Genomic DNA, 16,184 nt, shown 5'->3' on the forward strand with positions numbered 1-16,184 from the left:
AATTGAAAATTGAATTGAATTGTGCACTCTCCTGTACAGTAGGTGGCAGGATGCACTTAATGTCATTTGCAATCAACAAGATTTGAGTTGTCATCACAATACTAATGAAAATGTTTTGGCACCATCTCCAGCCAGACATCTATATTATAAAACCCAAGTGGCCTCTGTATGTGTATATGCGTGTGTACAGCATGTGTGCGTGCGTGTGTATGGCTTTGATCATGGAGAAACTGGGGAGAGCTGACATTTGCTGTTTGGTATGCTTATGTATTTTGGATCAAGGATGAACACTGGGAAAACAGAATTTTTTTTGAGAAATTAGTGATATTAGCTAACAACAGTGAACAATGGACGTTCTGCTGCAATGCACCATGGGAGTTCACTTTTGGGGGTTTTAAATGTTGGTATTGTGGTTTGTGTTAGTGTTATTGATTTATTGTGTTTTTGTAGTTCAACTGGTTTAGTCACTTTAGTTAAGTGTCATGTTGCCGTTTCCATGAGTGAAATGTGTAGTGCGTTTGATGTCTTCTGCCACTGTCTCTGTGGGTGTGTAAAAATAAATCAGCTGTTTAGAACAGAATGCAGAAAAGATATAAATCTCTGGCTAAGTTTTTGTTCTTCCTCGCAGCTCACCACAATATATTAAAAGTGAAGTAGCATCTGTGTACGTGTATGCATGTGTGCATGTGTATAACCTCAGTCACAGACAAACTGGGGAGAGCTGACATTTGCCGTTTGGTATGCTTATGTATTTTGGGTCAAGGATGAACGCTGTCAAAGCGGAACGTTGATAAAACATATTTTTGGAGAAACTACAGGTATTAGCTAACAACACTGAACAATGGATGTTGATAATTACATTCTGGATTCACATGCAATTGCAGCAGGGGGCATATTAAAAGCATGTGTGATTTTATTTAGTTAGTTCAATGTAAGTACATAACATAACTGTAATAAAAATACATTGATGACACAATAAAGTGAAAACACTTATTTCCACTGTGGCCCATTTGAAATCAAATGACAAAATAAAAGTAATAATAAAATAATATGAGCGAAGCGCCGCTCAGCGGCACGAAGCTCACTCATGGTACAGGGCGTCCGAAACAGGAAGTGCCAAATTTCAAATCCACAGTAAAAGGAAATGGAAATGTTAAAATGTGAAACACTTCCTGGATTGACAGATGCGATCCCATGGAATCTCATGGGAACTCAGTGGCAAGCTCACACTCAAACAGGAAGTGCCAAATTTTCAGTCACAGTGAAACACGAATTGTCAAATGTTGAACACTTCCTGGCATGGGTGGAGCTAGAGCGGAGGCCGGGGTTTCACTGGACTCCCCTCTAATCTGATTGGACACAGATGATTGGCATGTCACGGCACCGCACATCTGGTTGAGCTCTTCTTCTAAAAACTGTTGAGGTCTAAGATTCTAAAACATTCTGGACTCACACCATTGCAACTCACTTTAGAAACTTTGCATAATTTATTACCACTCTTGAAAAATGTCACCTACCTATTTTATATACAATACCCAATCTAGAGACCGTGGATCCCCACGGGCAACACGCTAGTTTTATATGTTCTTTAATTCAAGGTTTATTTGCCCATTCTGTTGTGTATTTCACCTGGTGTTGTGTTGTCGTCCTATTCATGTGGGCTCCATAACAATGTTCTTAACATCAGGGTTCAAACATCAGTGTTTCCAGTTAACCATGACAAATTTGCAGTTCAGGTGAAAGGTTTTGTCGCTATCCCCAGCCAAACATTCTCTCTTTTCTTTTATTCTGGTTTTATGCTCCCCTTCTGTTTCTTCTTTAACATGGCCACATGTTAGGGATGGTGTTTCTCCCTGTGTTTGCTAATTTAAAGCCACTTGTTAGCTAATGCTAACATGAAGGATGGGGCAGATGAGATATTGCATAGGGTAGGCAAAACAAAATTGCTTTTGGGATTAATATCTGGTGTATCAAAGTTCACAATACATTGCATTTTAATCAAAGTTCTACATTGCTTAAGACATTTACACTTTTGCAAGTCACTGTAAATATTTGGGATTGTTTCATTGCGTATTGCAGGTGTTTCTTGTTCACACATTTGAATGAGACACATCACATTTGGCATTAGATCTTTTAGATCTGCCCATTGGGATGTTTTATTGTGTCTTATTGTAAATCTTGCTGTCTGGAAGATTTATATATTGCGGTTTCAACAGTATTTCTCAGCAACACAGCTTCAAGTAATGGCAGTTTTCAAATGTGGCATGAAATATGTTCTCTTCTGTCAGTCGATTTCTACAGAGAATTTTATCCTCACCGATTCGGATCTTCAATTTAGTTTAAATGACAGTTAAAAATTGCAATTGGCACTCCCCGGTGAGGCCTTCCTTGACAGCATCGGCATAAAAAAGTGAAAACAGATGACTCTGTGTCCAGATAATACATAATAACAATGTTAGTTTGAATAAAGAAAGCCAAATGTAGATTCAAATGTAATATTCATTTTAAAATATGAACAACAGGGGAATAAAAGATAAAAAAGGGCTATCATCCAAATCCTTCATATAGCAATAGTCTTTACTTATCCCTGAGGCTATGGCCTGGCTAAAACCTCAATGCTGCAATTATTTGCTGTAATGACGGCACTTCAAATAAGCCCAGAGATTTTATTAAACCAAATGAGAGAATCATCTGTGCATTATCACCGCGTGATTGACAGTGACAAGTGTTGGGCCGACTCGGATGTGAGCATGATGAAGAAGCTCTTGCCAAATCTCTCGATAATGTTACACCCCCACCCCCCGCCCCTTCCCCCACCCGATAAAGTTGCCTGGAAACTCTCAGCCAACAAATAGAGAGTGGGGAAAAAAAAACTCTACGCATATTAATTCCAATTTTCAGTTGCCTCACGTGGGGGGGAATCTGGCACACCTCGGCTGCTCCGCCATTCACGGACTGGCATTTTACACAAATAATGAAAAAGAAATCCATTGTGCTGATCATATGCATAGATTTAGCTCTATAATAATGACGGAATAGAAATATTCATAATGAAAGTAAAGGTCACTCGCTGCTGCAGCTAAGCTTCCTAAGCTGCAACCTTTGCAGGAGCACTTGTTAGGTTCCACTGATGAAACAGGAAAAAAAAGGTGGTTGTGGGGGAGAGTCGGGCAGGGGGAAGCTCTCAACTTTTAACCCTGCAGAGGCCAAAAGGTGAGACACTACAACCAGGGCACTGCAGGCCGAGAATCCATTCAGGGACACAGACTCAGACCAGCCAGCAAATTAAAGCTACAGTGTGTAGGATTAACACAGAGTGTTTTCTGAAGAGCAGGTTTGAAGATAAAATGTGGCGGCTCCAAATGTTACCATATTGGCAGTACCTTACCCCGCCTAACTCCCAGCCAGCCCATAAATGGGTAATAAGGTGGTGTGTGAGCAAGATTGATGTAACAAATGAAGCCTGAAGACACTCAAAATTTGCACTTAACAAACATGCTAAAGCTCACAAGCTAATTTTAGTTATGGTGTTTGATTACACTCATATTTTTGTTAACTGGCCACTGGTTAAAATGCATGGCTTCGGTGCGGGTATGAAAAATTAGGACCATATTATTACCTTAGTAAGCATGGAGAAACTGTGGAGATAAAGTCATCAAACTGTGGATACTTGATAATAACTGCTAACGTTGCTAACATAAATTAAACCAGGGGTCACCAACCCTGTTCCTGGAGGGCACCTGCTTTGCATGTTTTCCAACTCTCCCTGTTCTGCTCCCAGGCAGTTACCTCTATTAGGTGTGCTCAGCCAATCAACACCGGAAAACACCACTTTTGTTACAGCTAACCCAATGAATGAATCTGACCCAAAATGCTGGGAACTGGAGTGAAAGCAAAGAACAATTTAGTTGATGAACACAAAGATAGAATATTGCAATTGAGTGTGCAGCAAGCACCAGAGCAGGGAGACATGCACTTGACCAGAAAGCGATGATGACGGTGGACCAGAACCAGGTGGCCATGATGGAGGTGAAAAGCAGACAGGAATTTTGAAAACAGGGAGCACAGTCAAAATCCAGGAACACACAGAGGCATAAAAATCTACAAAGCAAAAATATTCACTAAATGTTCCATGGAGGCCAGGTACTACAAAGCTGAGCTGAGATTCTGGCAAGTGTGGAGTGGAAAGACCAGGGTTTAAATACAGGTGAAAGATGATTGCCAACAGGTGTGCCAAATCAGTTCTGTGACGCAGCGCCTGGAGAAAACCTCCATGTTGATAACCATTTGTAAAATCCAGGCGGCTTTTGATGGCTTTCAGTGGAGTGAGTATCTGAGAAATTGTTTAACAGCTGGGCATGTTCCAACTTGTCCTTAAGGCTTCCAACAGAGGTGTTTTTCCTGTGGCGGAGCGTCGCGGCGGCTGCGAGCCGACGCTGCAATCCATCCGCACGTCTTTCATTAAAAAAATCTCCTTTAACAGTGGAATATCCGGATAAAATGCTGAAACCGACTTCTTCTGAAACTTCTCTGTTCTCTCACGACGTCCTGGATCAATAGAGCCTGAAATATGGAGGTTTTCAGCTTGAAACAGGCTGACGACGGCGCCTGGGAGCGCTGCGCGACGTCCCGCTCCGTGGGAAGTCCTTAAAGCGACAGTATCACCTCAAAATCTCTCATCAGCCGTTAAAATTTTCACTGAGAACTAACTGAATTTCTCGAATAGTGTCCACTTGGATATCCTTCACAGGTCCTGAAAAAATTTTGATAAAGCAATGCGCACCGTCTCCAGCAGTGTCTCAGACAAAGGATTTCAGCCGAGAGGGCTGGACCAGTGCTCACTCAAAGCCTGCCCACAGGCGGATGACGTCACCGACATGCGTGAAAAAACTCACGCATGCGCACGAGGGTTCAAGCATGTCTGGTGTAATCGCACGTGATTCAAATCCATATAGTTTTTTTTTTTTTTTATAAAACTGCCGGTTAGTTTTCTAATAAACCTTGTATGTCTGCCATAAAGTTGGATATTTTAATATGCTGCGGGGAGAGACTCACTTTTAGAGTCAATCTCAAGTGGGCATTCAAGGAACTGCAAGATTTGGCACTTCCACAGTGGCTTAATTTTTCAGCAGTGGAGGTTGGTGCTTGAGGATTCAGGGGTGTTTATTAGCAGAAATGGAATGCAGCATTCACAAGCATATGTTCATTTCTGTGTAATTACACGCATCACTGAATTTAAGCATTTTCACAAGCTTAGAATGAACCCTCCATGGGAGCAGGCCCCCCCTCACAGAGGCTGCCATGTTGCACCAGTAGACCAAAAGAGGCACAGTTACTCCATGTTTCACATTCTGCACTGTAGCCAGAAGACTAAAGATTAAAAAAAAGAAGAGGAATCAGTGGTTGTTAATGGAGGCCAACAAATTCCAAAACCCTCATTTTGTGAAATGGAGGTCCATACATATTGGTTACGACAAGAGAAGAAGGCAAGGGAGCCTGAATCCCTGTCACCAAAGATTGTAAATGTGAGGAAATCATCACCAACAGTGTCATAATGCAATCTGCAACCTCGCCATGAGATGACACTAAATCTCCTATGCACTGTAGCTTTAAGTGCCCTACGGCGGGGTCAGAAACACTACAGTGTACACTCACTGGGGATTTGTGTCCTCTAGTTAATAAAATACAGAGAAATATAAGCAGCCTCTCTTTTTTTTCTGCAGCATTTCCATCCTATATGTAGGTCACCCGGGTTTCTTCAGGGATATTAGCTGTGCAGTACAGAGGTGGAGAATGACATGTCTCACCTCTGAAGGACATTGGCAGCGTTATTACTGCTGGCTGTGACTTCAACACTGAGCCTTGTCTTCATATGCATCATACACTAGCATTTATCAGTGCCGCGCACTAAGTACAGGCTATGTTATTGAATTTGAATAACAGCTCCTACCCACATTCCCCGGCCCTGGAAAATATATTAAGATGAAGCAATCTCATTTAATAACACCCACACTAATAAAAGGAGAGCAGATTGGAAATCAAATTTATGAATATTACTCGGCAGCAGGAGTGAGCCAAAAAAAGCTCAGCCCGGTCTGTCATATATACAGGCATTTCTGACACCATAAGCTCTGGTATGGAGGACACTGCGATAGCAGCAGGTAGGTTTCTGTCCTTTTCATTTTGACCTTTATGTGTTTAAAAATAGAAGCCATAGATGTTAAGAAGCTGCATTAAGTCGAACACCTATAATATAAGATATAGTGGACTATTTCTTTGGTGAGATGGTTGCTGGGTTTGAGATGAGTTGCGCGAATTACACACTGACAATCGAGGCTCCTTACCTATTAGTTAGCTGACGTTACGCAAATGTTAGCATGAACTAGCTAATTAGTTAAACTGGACATTATTAGCAGAAGTAGAAACTAGCAAACATTCGCATTCATCTTTTAAAACGCAATCTAATTCAGATCTTCTGAAGGTAAGAAAGTAAAGCATCTGTTGTGAAAGTGTAGGAACACGGACCCACAACAGGGGGCGCAAATGAACGGACAATGGAGGAGTCAAATAACACTGTTTTTACTGTTGTGAAAACAGGCACAACAACACAGCCGATTACAATACTGAGACTGAGTCCCATTACAACAGTGTCGTGTGGGCAGGCTCGACGATAGGAGACGTCTGTCCAAGTCGAACCGGAACCAACCCGATTTCCTCTGCCACTGAACCCCGGGAATACTGGAGCCGCCAAGTCCCGAATTCCCAGGTGGCCACTGCCTCCGCTCGTCGGATCCGGTACTGCTGGCAAGGAACAAAAACAGTCAGGTGTGGATGCGGCTGCACCCAGCAACACGGAGGGTGGAGAGTCCACCTCCACCTCTCGTTAACAACAATACAGGAGTGTAGGAAGGTGAGTACTTATCCAACTGTTGTCCCGTAGTCTGCTGTCCTACTAATACTCAACAAGAAATACAACAATGGTTATTATATGTTCGGGCAGAGATTGTTACCTCTTTGATTAGGCGATATCTCGGCAAATGAGGTGGAGATGCCGTCCTGCTGATATACCTCCCTGTTGATTAGAATCAGCTGTCTCCAGTGATGGGTGACAGCTGTCATCCTGGCTGCTCCTGTAAGGCGGCAGCGCCCTCCGGTGCCTGGAGCCCGCACTCCAGGCAGGGCGCCCTCTAATGGTGGTGGGCCAGCAGTACCTCCTCTTCAGCGGCCCACACAACAGCATCTTTAGTTTGCGCCACACACTGAACTGTAAGTTTAAATGAGCCATTGCAGTCTGGGATCTTAACTCAGGTTAAGAAATGGTTCAGTCCAATTTACCGGGGTCTAAAACCATATTACAAGTTTCTTCCAGGCTTACATATGGAAACTGTCTTCTAATATTTCCAACATATTTTCATGAACCATTTTGTTTAATATCTTGTGAACAGTTGCGTATGATAGTTCATGTATAATTTACACGAAAAATGTGCACCAGGGTTAGGATTAGGGTGAGAATAATAATAATAATTAGTATCAGAGGAATATCTATCTTTCTTTTTGTTGTTGTTAGCAAGATCTGCCATTTTGTTCCAGCCGTGTGTTCAGAGTAGAAGTGGGCGATACTGGGAATTTTGGTATTGATCCAATTCCAAGTAAATACAGGCTCAGTATCGCTGATATCGATACCGATACTGATACTTTTTTATATTTAAGCTTCATAAATCCAAAGGATCCAAAAGACCTAGGATAGAATTTCGCCAAACATTGTACATGACAACAAAATACTTTATTATCACAATCAACATTTTTGTTTAAAAAATATCACTCAACACAACTTAAAACAAAATCTCCTGAGGTAAGAGGGCTGACAAACCACAATAGAAGGGTGCGCTGCTCCGTGTTGTGTGACACAGCGCAGCGCTGCTCTTACAGACAGAGAGTAGACTTTAATGAATTTGCGTGTGCAGCAGGCAGTGTGTGCGGGAGAGAAAAAAGCTTGAGTATCGGTCGTTTTACACGAAGATCGTTCAATATCAATACCAGCGTTGGTATTGATATTATTGACATTAGGATCGATCCGCCCACCTCTAGTTCAGAGCCTCCTCGCTGATGAATGAATACATGGGATATCCACAAATGTTTGTGCATTACAATTTTTGTAAATTTTTAAAGTTTTTTTTTTTTTTTAAATAAGAGTTGCGGGTCCAAATCTTAATTGGGGGGGGGGGGGGGGGGATCAGAGCCTCTCAGTACTCCCAGTAACTCAAATCATGGTGATTCAGATCTGCTTCAAAATTGTCACTATTATTTTTCTTTCCTTAAAGGGGTCATATTATTCAAAAAGTGCTTTTAATCTACTATTTACAGTTAAATTTGTGTGAGGTTTCATGGTGGTCATTTCCAAAATCCAAATGGGAATAACTATATCGAGTCAGGTCTATAAAAAGTTGGACACTCATAAAAAATGTTTGTAATTATGCATCTGTACACCACCACAGTGGAGCCAAAATGAAACAGTCAAGATGTTCTTGCAGTGTATGCTTCTTATCTTAATTCAAGTTTAACAAAATTAACCATTTAGGAATTGCAACCATTTGTATACACTGCCACTCTATTTTTAGAGTAATCAGACATACTAAATATGTGGATAATTGTTTTTTTTTAACACAAATCATTACTTTCCCAGTCACATTTCTGTAGACAAGTCTGCGAACAGGGTTGGTGACCCCTGAATTAAACAATGCTAAAATGATACATTAACATATATCTTGGACGTCATTTAGATCAATCATTAGGCAATACAAACAGTATGGTCATGCATGGTAAGTCTGTCTGTAGTGGAAGTAAGTTCTACACAGGCCCTGAGGCCCGCTGGTGTCAGCACTTGCCTCTAGATACCGGCGCATGAAGCAGATGAAAGTCTATGACTTTCCCTGGACAGGACATCAGTCTATTGCAGGGTGACTCCTGAGCCACTGAGCAAGCAGCTGCTGTCAATATATTGAATATGAATCCTGCACACACTACCTCCCCAGTCTATCCATCCATCCATCCATCCATCCATCCATCCATCCATCCATCCATCCATCCATCCATCCATTTTTTTAATCCCTCTTATTCCAGTTAACAGTCACTGGGCAAGAAGCGAGGTACACCTGGAGAGGCCGATTGCCCCTGTCCACACAGTTGTAAACAGGTAGCAGCCTTGGCTGAGGAAGTAACCTGCTTTGGACCAGCAGCCCGTCCAGAAGGAGTCATAGACTTTCAATCGCTTCATGCTCTGGAATCAGCAGATAAGCACAGGCACCAACAAGCCCCGGGCCTGTGTAATTAAGACTTACATCTTCTCTTATTCCACAGAAATGGCTGAAATAATTCAGAAACAGTTCATGCAACCATACATGTACAGAAACAAAATGCCACAAAGCAGGTCACTGTCCAAATACTTATGGACTTTACTGTATGTTCATAAAACAATGGTTTTCTGAAGCAGCTTGCATCGAACGGTATTATGTGCCAAAGTTTAATGGCTTCAATGATTATTTGCCACGCCTTCTCTTTACAGACTGTTTCGCACAAGTCTGTAATTTTCCTTGTTGTCTTGTTGATGGACAACATCCTGTTGCTCGGTACTGTGTGTGTCTCCAGGAGTCTCTTGCCAAGACATCCAACAGTTCAGCTGTGTGCTTCACCGTGGACTCCCAGCGGCCCCGTGACTGTCACTCACTGTCCAGTCAGCCAAGTGCCAGGCATTGATCGCAACATATATCTTTTTTTCCCTGTACTTCCAAAACCTTCATCAACAGATGTGGCTGCAGAATTGATTAGCAGCAAGTCAATGACCAAATCTCTTTGGAAACATTTTTATTTATGTGTGTGTTTATGTGGATAGCTTAGAGGGCCATTAGCAGGATTACCTTTGAGGTTTGGCTGAACAACAGATGTTCAAGGACAACTCAATCAATGTGACGTACAAGAGATTGCAATTGCCAGGAATAAGTGTTTGCAATAGAGGAAAAAAAGAAGAGTCCAGACCTAATCTAAAAGTTAGCTTCAAGAACCACTAATTCGGCTACTGTAAAACTGAACAGATAAAAACCGCTAAGATTTTTAGTTGAAGCTACTGCTAACCGCTAACTTTTATTATATGTTTTCAGCTTTGGCTTGTTTTTTGTCTTTTTTTTTTTTTACTAAATCCACAAAATAAATAAATAAATAAATAAATAAATAGAGATCTAAACAGCTGAAGTTTTAATATGCTGACTCATAATCAGCTAGATTCCCAAAAAAGGTTAGCATGGCCAAAATCAGACGATGATCAAAATGTACATCAACAAAATGAACAAATGAAATTAAACAGTAGTTTCCATTCAACATAAAACTTATTTACACCAGAGAATGTTTTAAATTAATATGAAATCTTAAGAAAATGAAAATGCTCATGGATAATAATTTTAATAATCTAATCCAAAATTTACACTGACCTCCTGATCCTTCATTCCTTCGAGGTCACGCTTATTGCCAGAAACAAAGATGTATAATTTTACAGTTTACAAATGTTTTTGACTAATGAACTTTATTAAAAAAAAACTGTTAGTTGACTTTAATATAGCTGAATAATTTCATGGAAGCTAAATAGTCTGCTAATGATTTTCAAACTTGAAGAGTTAATTCACTAATGGAAATGTTTTAACTGTGCCCACCACTGGTTGCACAGAATACAGAGAACAAACAAAAACATTCGACATATTGTTGGACTATTATTTAATACACTCACAGTGTTATTTTAAGGAAAATTAAAATTTTTCTACATATGATATTTCTTGTTCAAGATATCCACAAAAATGTTTATGACACTGCTGAAAAAGACTTGTATGTGCAGCTTCTCCTACCACCTATAAAAACATTTGAAGCCCCTCCCATTGCCCCTTTGATTGGCCCGTTCAACTTTGTGATGTATACATACGATCATTGTTCACACTGGAAAGAATTTCAGGCAAACAGCAGAGGAATGCCTTAAAAGTACAACAGTCCAGTACAACAGAGACTGAAGCATCGGAGAAACACATTTATAATATAAAAATAAGAATACAAACAGGGGTGGAGTAGATCTTTAAGACTAGAACACATTCAGTGGGCTCTATCTTGACGATCTATTGGCATACAAGCTAAAACACGTGTAATTGTTATCAGAGAAACTGTGCATTGTGCACTTTGTTGCATCACCAGTCCTGGGGTGAAGCATAGACCCATAGGCTTTTAACTCCTTCAAAACTGGCATGGGTGTCTTGGTGGCTTCCCTCACTAGCCTCTTCCCACTCAGTTTTTGAGAACTGCCTTGTCATACAGTTTGCATTTCTTAATGATAGCTATAAATGAAGTTCAAGATGTTTTTAGTGACTTGAAAATGTTCCTGTATCCATCACTTGACTTGTCCAAAGAAAACTGTAAAAGTGATGATTTAGTTGTGTTATAGAAAAGATTCCCACAGTTATGCATTCCATAATTTTGGTTCAGATAATTTTATTTATGCCATGATGAAATTTGTTTTCACTGAGCTTAAAGGGCATACTTTTTTATGCCAGATTTTTTTTAATTAATTTACTGTAATTACAAATTTTAAATATTGTTAAAGCCCAAATGTGCACAAATCTACAGAAATCCTACAGTGCAAAGCATTTATCAAACAGATTACAGCCTAAGAAGAATAAAAGATTTCAATAAAAGAAGCACCAGCCTTCAGGGAGGTCCATTTTCATTTATGCAGAGAGCTGCTTTCATTTATACAAGTATATTGAATTCGAATTGCTGTCTGGATACTTTCTTACTATTTTACATAAGGAATCTTGATTCAGCACAAAATATATTATTTTTCAGAAAATATTGCATTCTTTCCTCATTTCAATTTTGGCTTTTCTCTCATGAATCAAATAGTAAACGTGTTGCTTTGACTGATGATCTGCCTTTCACGTCCGTGCTTATGCTTTCTTATCTCCAAAACTTATTAAAATTAAGCCAGAACACCGAACAGTATTTAAAAAGTTGAAGTGAAACAATTTGCATGGGGAGTGTATCAAAATGCAAATGCATTCTTTCACTAAGCCTCACAATCACTGTCATCCATTTTCCAGCTCTGATTGTTTTCCACATGGATGCCTTCATTCATTATTGTAAAATTACAAACACAGAGAATATCTCTGTATTAATATTTCTGCTTTTTGTAAAAGCTCAATCAACCATAATGTCCTAATTTTTTCTCTGTGAACCTCATTTTATATTATCTCGCTACTCAAGGAATGAATGTCCCAAAAGGGATTTATTTCATTTATCAGGATTATTGAATTAAAGTAAACGAGACACATACCGCAAGCCGAACAGCAGTACTTCACCTCCTAAAAGTAGACCTGCTTTTTTTTTTTTTGCTGCAATTTAAAAAACACATTAGGCAGTGAATGCCTTTTGTTGGCTGAGGCCATGAGTGCATAATTCATGTATTCATTAAGGAAAAGCATCGAAAGTGCCAGAGGTAGGTAAATAAGGTCATGGATCCTTAATCCAGCTACTTTAAAATCACACTTATACAACTGATGATGTACAGAATGTATCGCGTTTGTTTATGTCGTATATTGAAAAGATAATGAAGATCATTTAAAAGAATGCCGTTTCCACATTGATGAATGAATGAATGGAGCCTTTATTGTTATTGTATACATACATAGAATGGAATTTGTCCTCTGCATTTAACCCTTGCATGGCCAAGTGGTTAATGCGCTTGGTTTCAGTTCAGAAGGTTCCGGGTTCAAATCCCACCCCTACCACATTTCTCCATGTAATGTGGAGTTGCGTGAGGAAGGGCATCCGGCGTAAAACTTGTGCCAATTCAACATGCAGATCCACCTTGGATTTGCTGTGGCGACCCCAAGTGCAAACAAGGGAGCAGCCGAAGGGACTTACTAGTTACAGTTAAACACAATACAACCATTAGGAGCAGTGGGCAGCCACAGTCTGGCGCCTGGGGAAGAAGAACCAGAGTGACGCTCAACTATAATACGTAAATGAGGTCAGTTCCCCACTTTGAAAAGTCACAATATAGCCTGTGAGACACAGATGGTAACCTGTTTATCTGCCTCCAAATACAAACAGAAAAATAAAAAAATCATATACTTCAGATGATTTCATGCTCCTTATTTTTTTTTTTATACCCAATCATAGAAGTATTACATGCAGGGGGATTGTTTTCAGCACTATGCATCCATACAAGAGTGAATAAAATAAACTGAAGTTTTAATCTGATTTTGCCCAGTCTGATTATATATAGGGGATATTTAGAACAGCTACAATATTCTGAGGAATTGTATAAAGTGTGTAGATTTGGGGCTTTGTTAAAATTACACCCCCATGAACACATAACCATGTGTTCATGGGGGTGTAAATACCTGCAATGATGAACTGGTGTGTTTTCATGAGCTTAGAGTGAGTCCTTTATGTCTACATGGGAGTGGCCCCCCTCATGGAGGCCGCAATGTTGCATTGACATATTAATACAGGAGCCCAAAAGGGACATACTATGTCTTTCATATTTTGCAGTGTGACCAGAAGACTCAAGAAAAAAGAAGAGGAATCAGCAGTTACTCCCAGATACACTGTCTACTGGTTGTTAGTTTAGGCTAACAGCATTGAGAGCCATGTTTGTGAAAAGGAGCGTCATACATACTGCTTGTAACAACAGAAGGCATAGGAGGATGAATCACCAAAGAAGCAAAAACATGAAGGAAAACAAAATCCTGACCACTGACAGCATAATGCAATCTGCAACCTCAACACTAGATGACACTAAATCCTACAGACTAGAGCTATAATGATGCACCTTTGGTTTATATTAAACAATACAAAGCCATGGATTTGACCTTTGCTTCAACTTTGCACAGAACTGATCAAGTATCAAAGCTACACAGAACCATATCTGATGGTGTCACTTAATCACAACAAAACTTATTTGCATGGCTGTACGGGTTTTTGCACCCTCCGAGTGCCCCTTAAGAGCCAAAATGTTGATGCAAAGACTTCATTAGAAACATTTAAGAGTCAGAATTCTGATCTGGATCAGGCCGATCTTGGAGAAGAAATGAGTAATGGCGACACTGCAAATTGCATAAAGTTTTGAAATCAATCTGAGGCAATGTGTCACTACGGCTGCATCAAGAGAAAAACATTTGAGAATCGCATCACTGACCCAGATCCAGGTATCTCTCATGGAGTAGCTACTCAGCAACAGTGACACACTACCTAAGTGTCCATTTTTGAAGCTAGTATTTAAACAGTAGTTGCTTTTTAATTTTTAATTTTTTTTTTTATAGTTGAATATATTTGTAGTTTCATGTTAAACATCCTAAAATACCTCAGTCCGCAGAAACTATAGAGCAAAATAGGCTCTGGAGTGAATGCATGTATTCAAATTACAAACAGTGTTACATAAGCTTGACACTGAAAAAAGGAAACATGCCTTAATAGTGCAACAGATAACTGAAACAATCCTGCAAATGGTGATAGAAGCAACAAATTCAGGACAAATACTCCTTAGATATTACTTAAAAAAACAAACAAACAAACAAAAAAAAAATAAACGATTGGCCATTTGAATTTACAGGCAGCCAGGTAGGGATCAATTGAAGAATTACACAGGGGTCAAAATTAAAAGATGTTCCAATAATTTGCATCACTTTTTTTTCTTTTTTTACCAAAATTAGAGCAGCTTTAACTTTTGATCCCAATGCAAACTGAAACTGACCTTTGTCACCATTCTTGCTGTTTTTACCCCATAACTCTATAACATTCAGTCACAGATAGTCCAAACCATACATTTTTGGAATCTTTGTGATCAGACAAATAATATGGTATACTTTTCAATATGATTGGAGTACCTTTTAATTTTGAACCCTGTGTAATTCTTCAGTTGACCCCCATCTGGCTGCCTACTGAAAATTCAAGTGGCCAATTGTTTTTTTCAAAAGAGTAATGTCTAAGGAGTATTTGTGCTGAATTTGGTGCTTCTATTACCGTTTGCAGGATTCCTCTGTAAATATTCTGTTATCTGCTGCACGATAAACATGTACACCTGTTTCTCAGTTAGATACATAAGAAAATTATTTATTTGGACACCTTCTGGTCACGTGCAACCAATGTACATATTTAATAATGGAAATCCAATAGACTGTTTCCCCACTGTATCTTGTCGCTAAATTGCATTTCACAATATGATAGAGGTGATTTAACACTATTTGGAGTAGGACTGTGTCTATTCACTGTCATCCCTCAATACCTTGACTGTGCATGTAGAAAATTTTGCAGAGTAAAACAAACTCTTCATTAAGTACATATAGTTTTACTCCATGTAGTGCTGAAGCAATTCTACCACAGTGTTACGTCTTGATTTAACACTACGATTGAGCTGAGTTAACACTATGAAAGAGTGGATTTAACACTAAGAGGGGCTGATTTATCACTATGAGAGTGTTAACACTATTGTGAGATTGCGTGCAGTTCTGCACGTTTATTTGCAGAATAAAGTAGACTCTACAGCGAATACATATAGTCCCAATCCAAACAGCGTTAAATCAATTCTGTTGCAGTGTTAAATAAGCTCTACTGGAGTTAATCAACTTGATCATCATTATAATGAAGGTGTTTTAAAAGTGTTTAGAGAGGGACTAAATATACTGACTGCAGAGTCTGTTTTAGTCTTCAAATGTTTTTGTGTGTCCCATGATAAACAAATTTTGAGCTAGAAACAGTTAGTTTTAGATGACTGTGACATATGTAAGGGCCCCTTCACACCTATAATAATAAGTACAACTCAGGGCGACTCATGGCGAAACAGCTCATATGAGTGAACCACGCAAACATCAACCTGACGGGCAGGCATGCATGAACCCGGTGTGACGGTGTCTTTTGAGCAGCAACACAGTGCGAGCAGCTGCAACAATAAAACAATAAAATAAAAAACAGCTGTATAATTAGTGAATATCACTGGGTTGATATAAATAATACATAAAAGGCGGAACAATACAGAAATAACCCTGGTTAAAAAAAATGTCACTCACAGGATTCAAACCCATAAGCTCTGATTACCAGATGGAAACATTGCCACTGCACTACCATCGCTGGCCTTTTAATTAGTGCAGAAAAGT

This window comes from Thalassophryne amazonica, chromosome 2 (assembly GCF_902500255.1).
Source record: "Thalassophryne amazonica chromosome 2, fThaAma1.1, whole genome shotgun sequence".
Lineage (NCBI taxonomy): Eukaryota > Metazoa > Chordata > Actinopteri > Batrachoidiformes > Batrachoididae > Thalassophryne > Thalassophryne amazonica.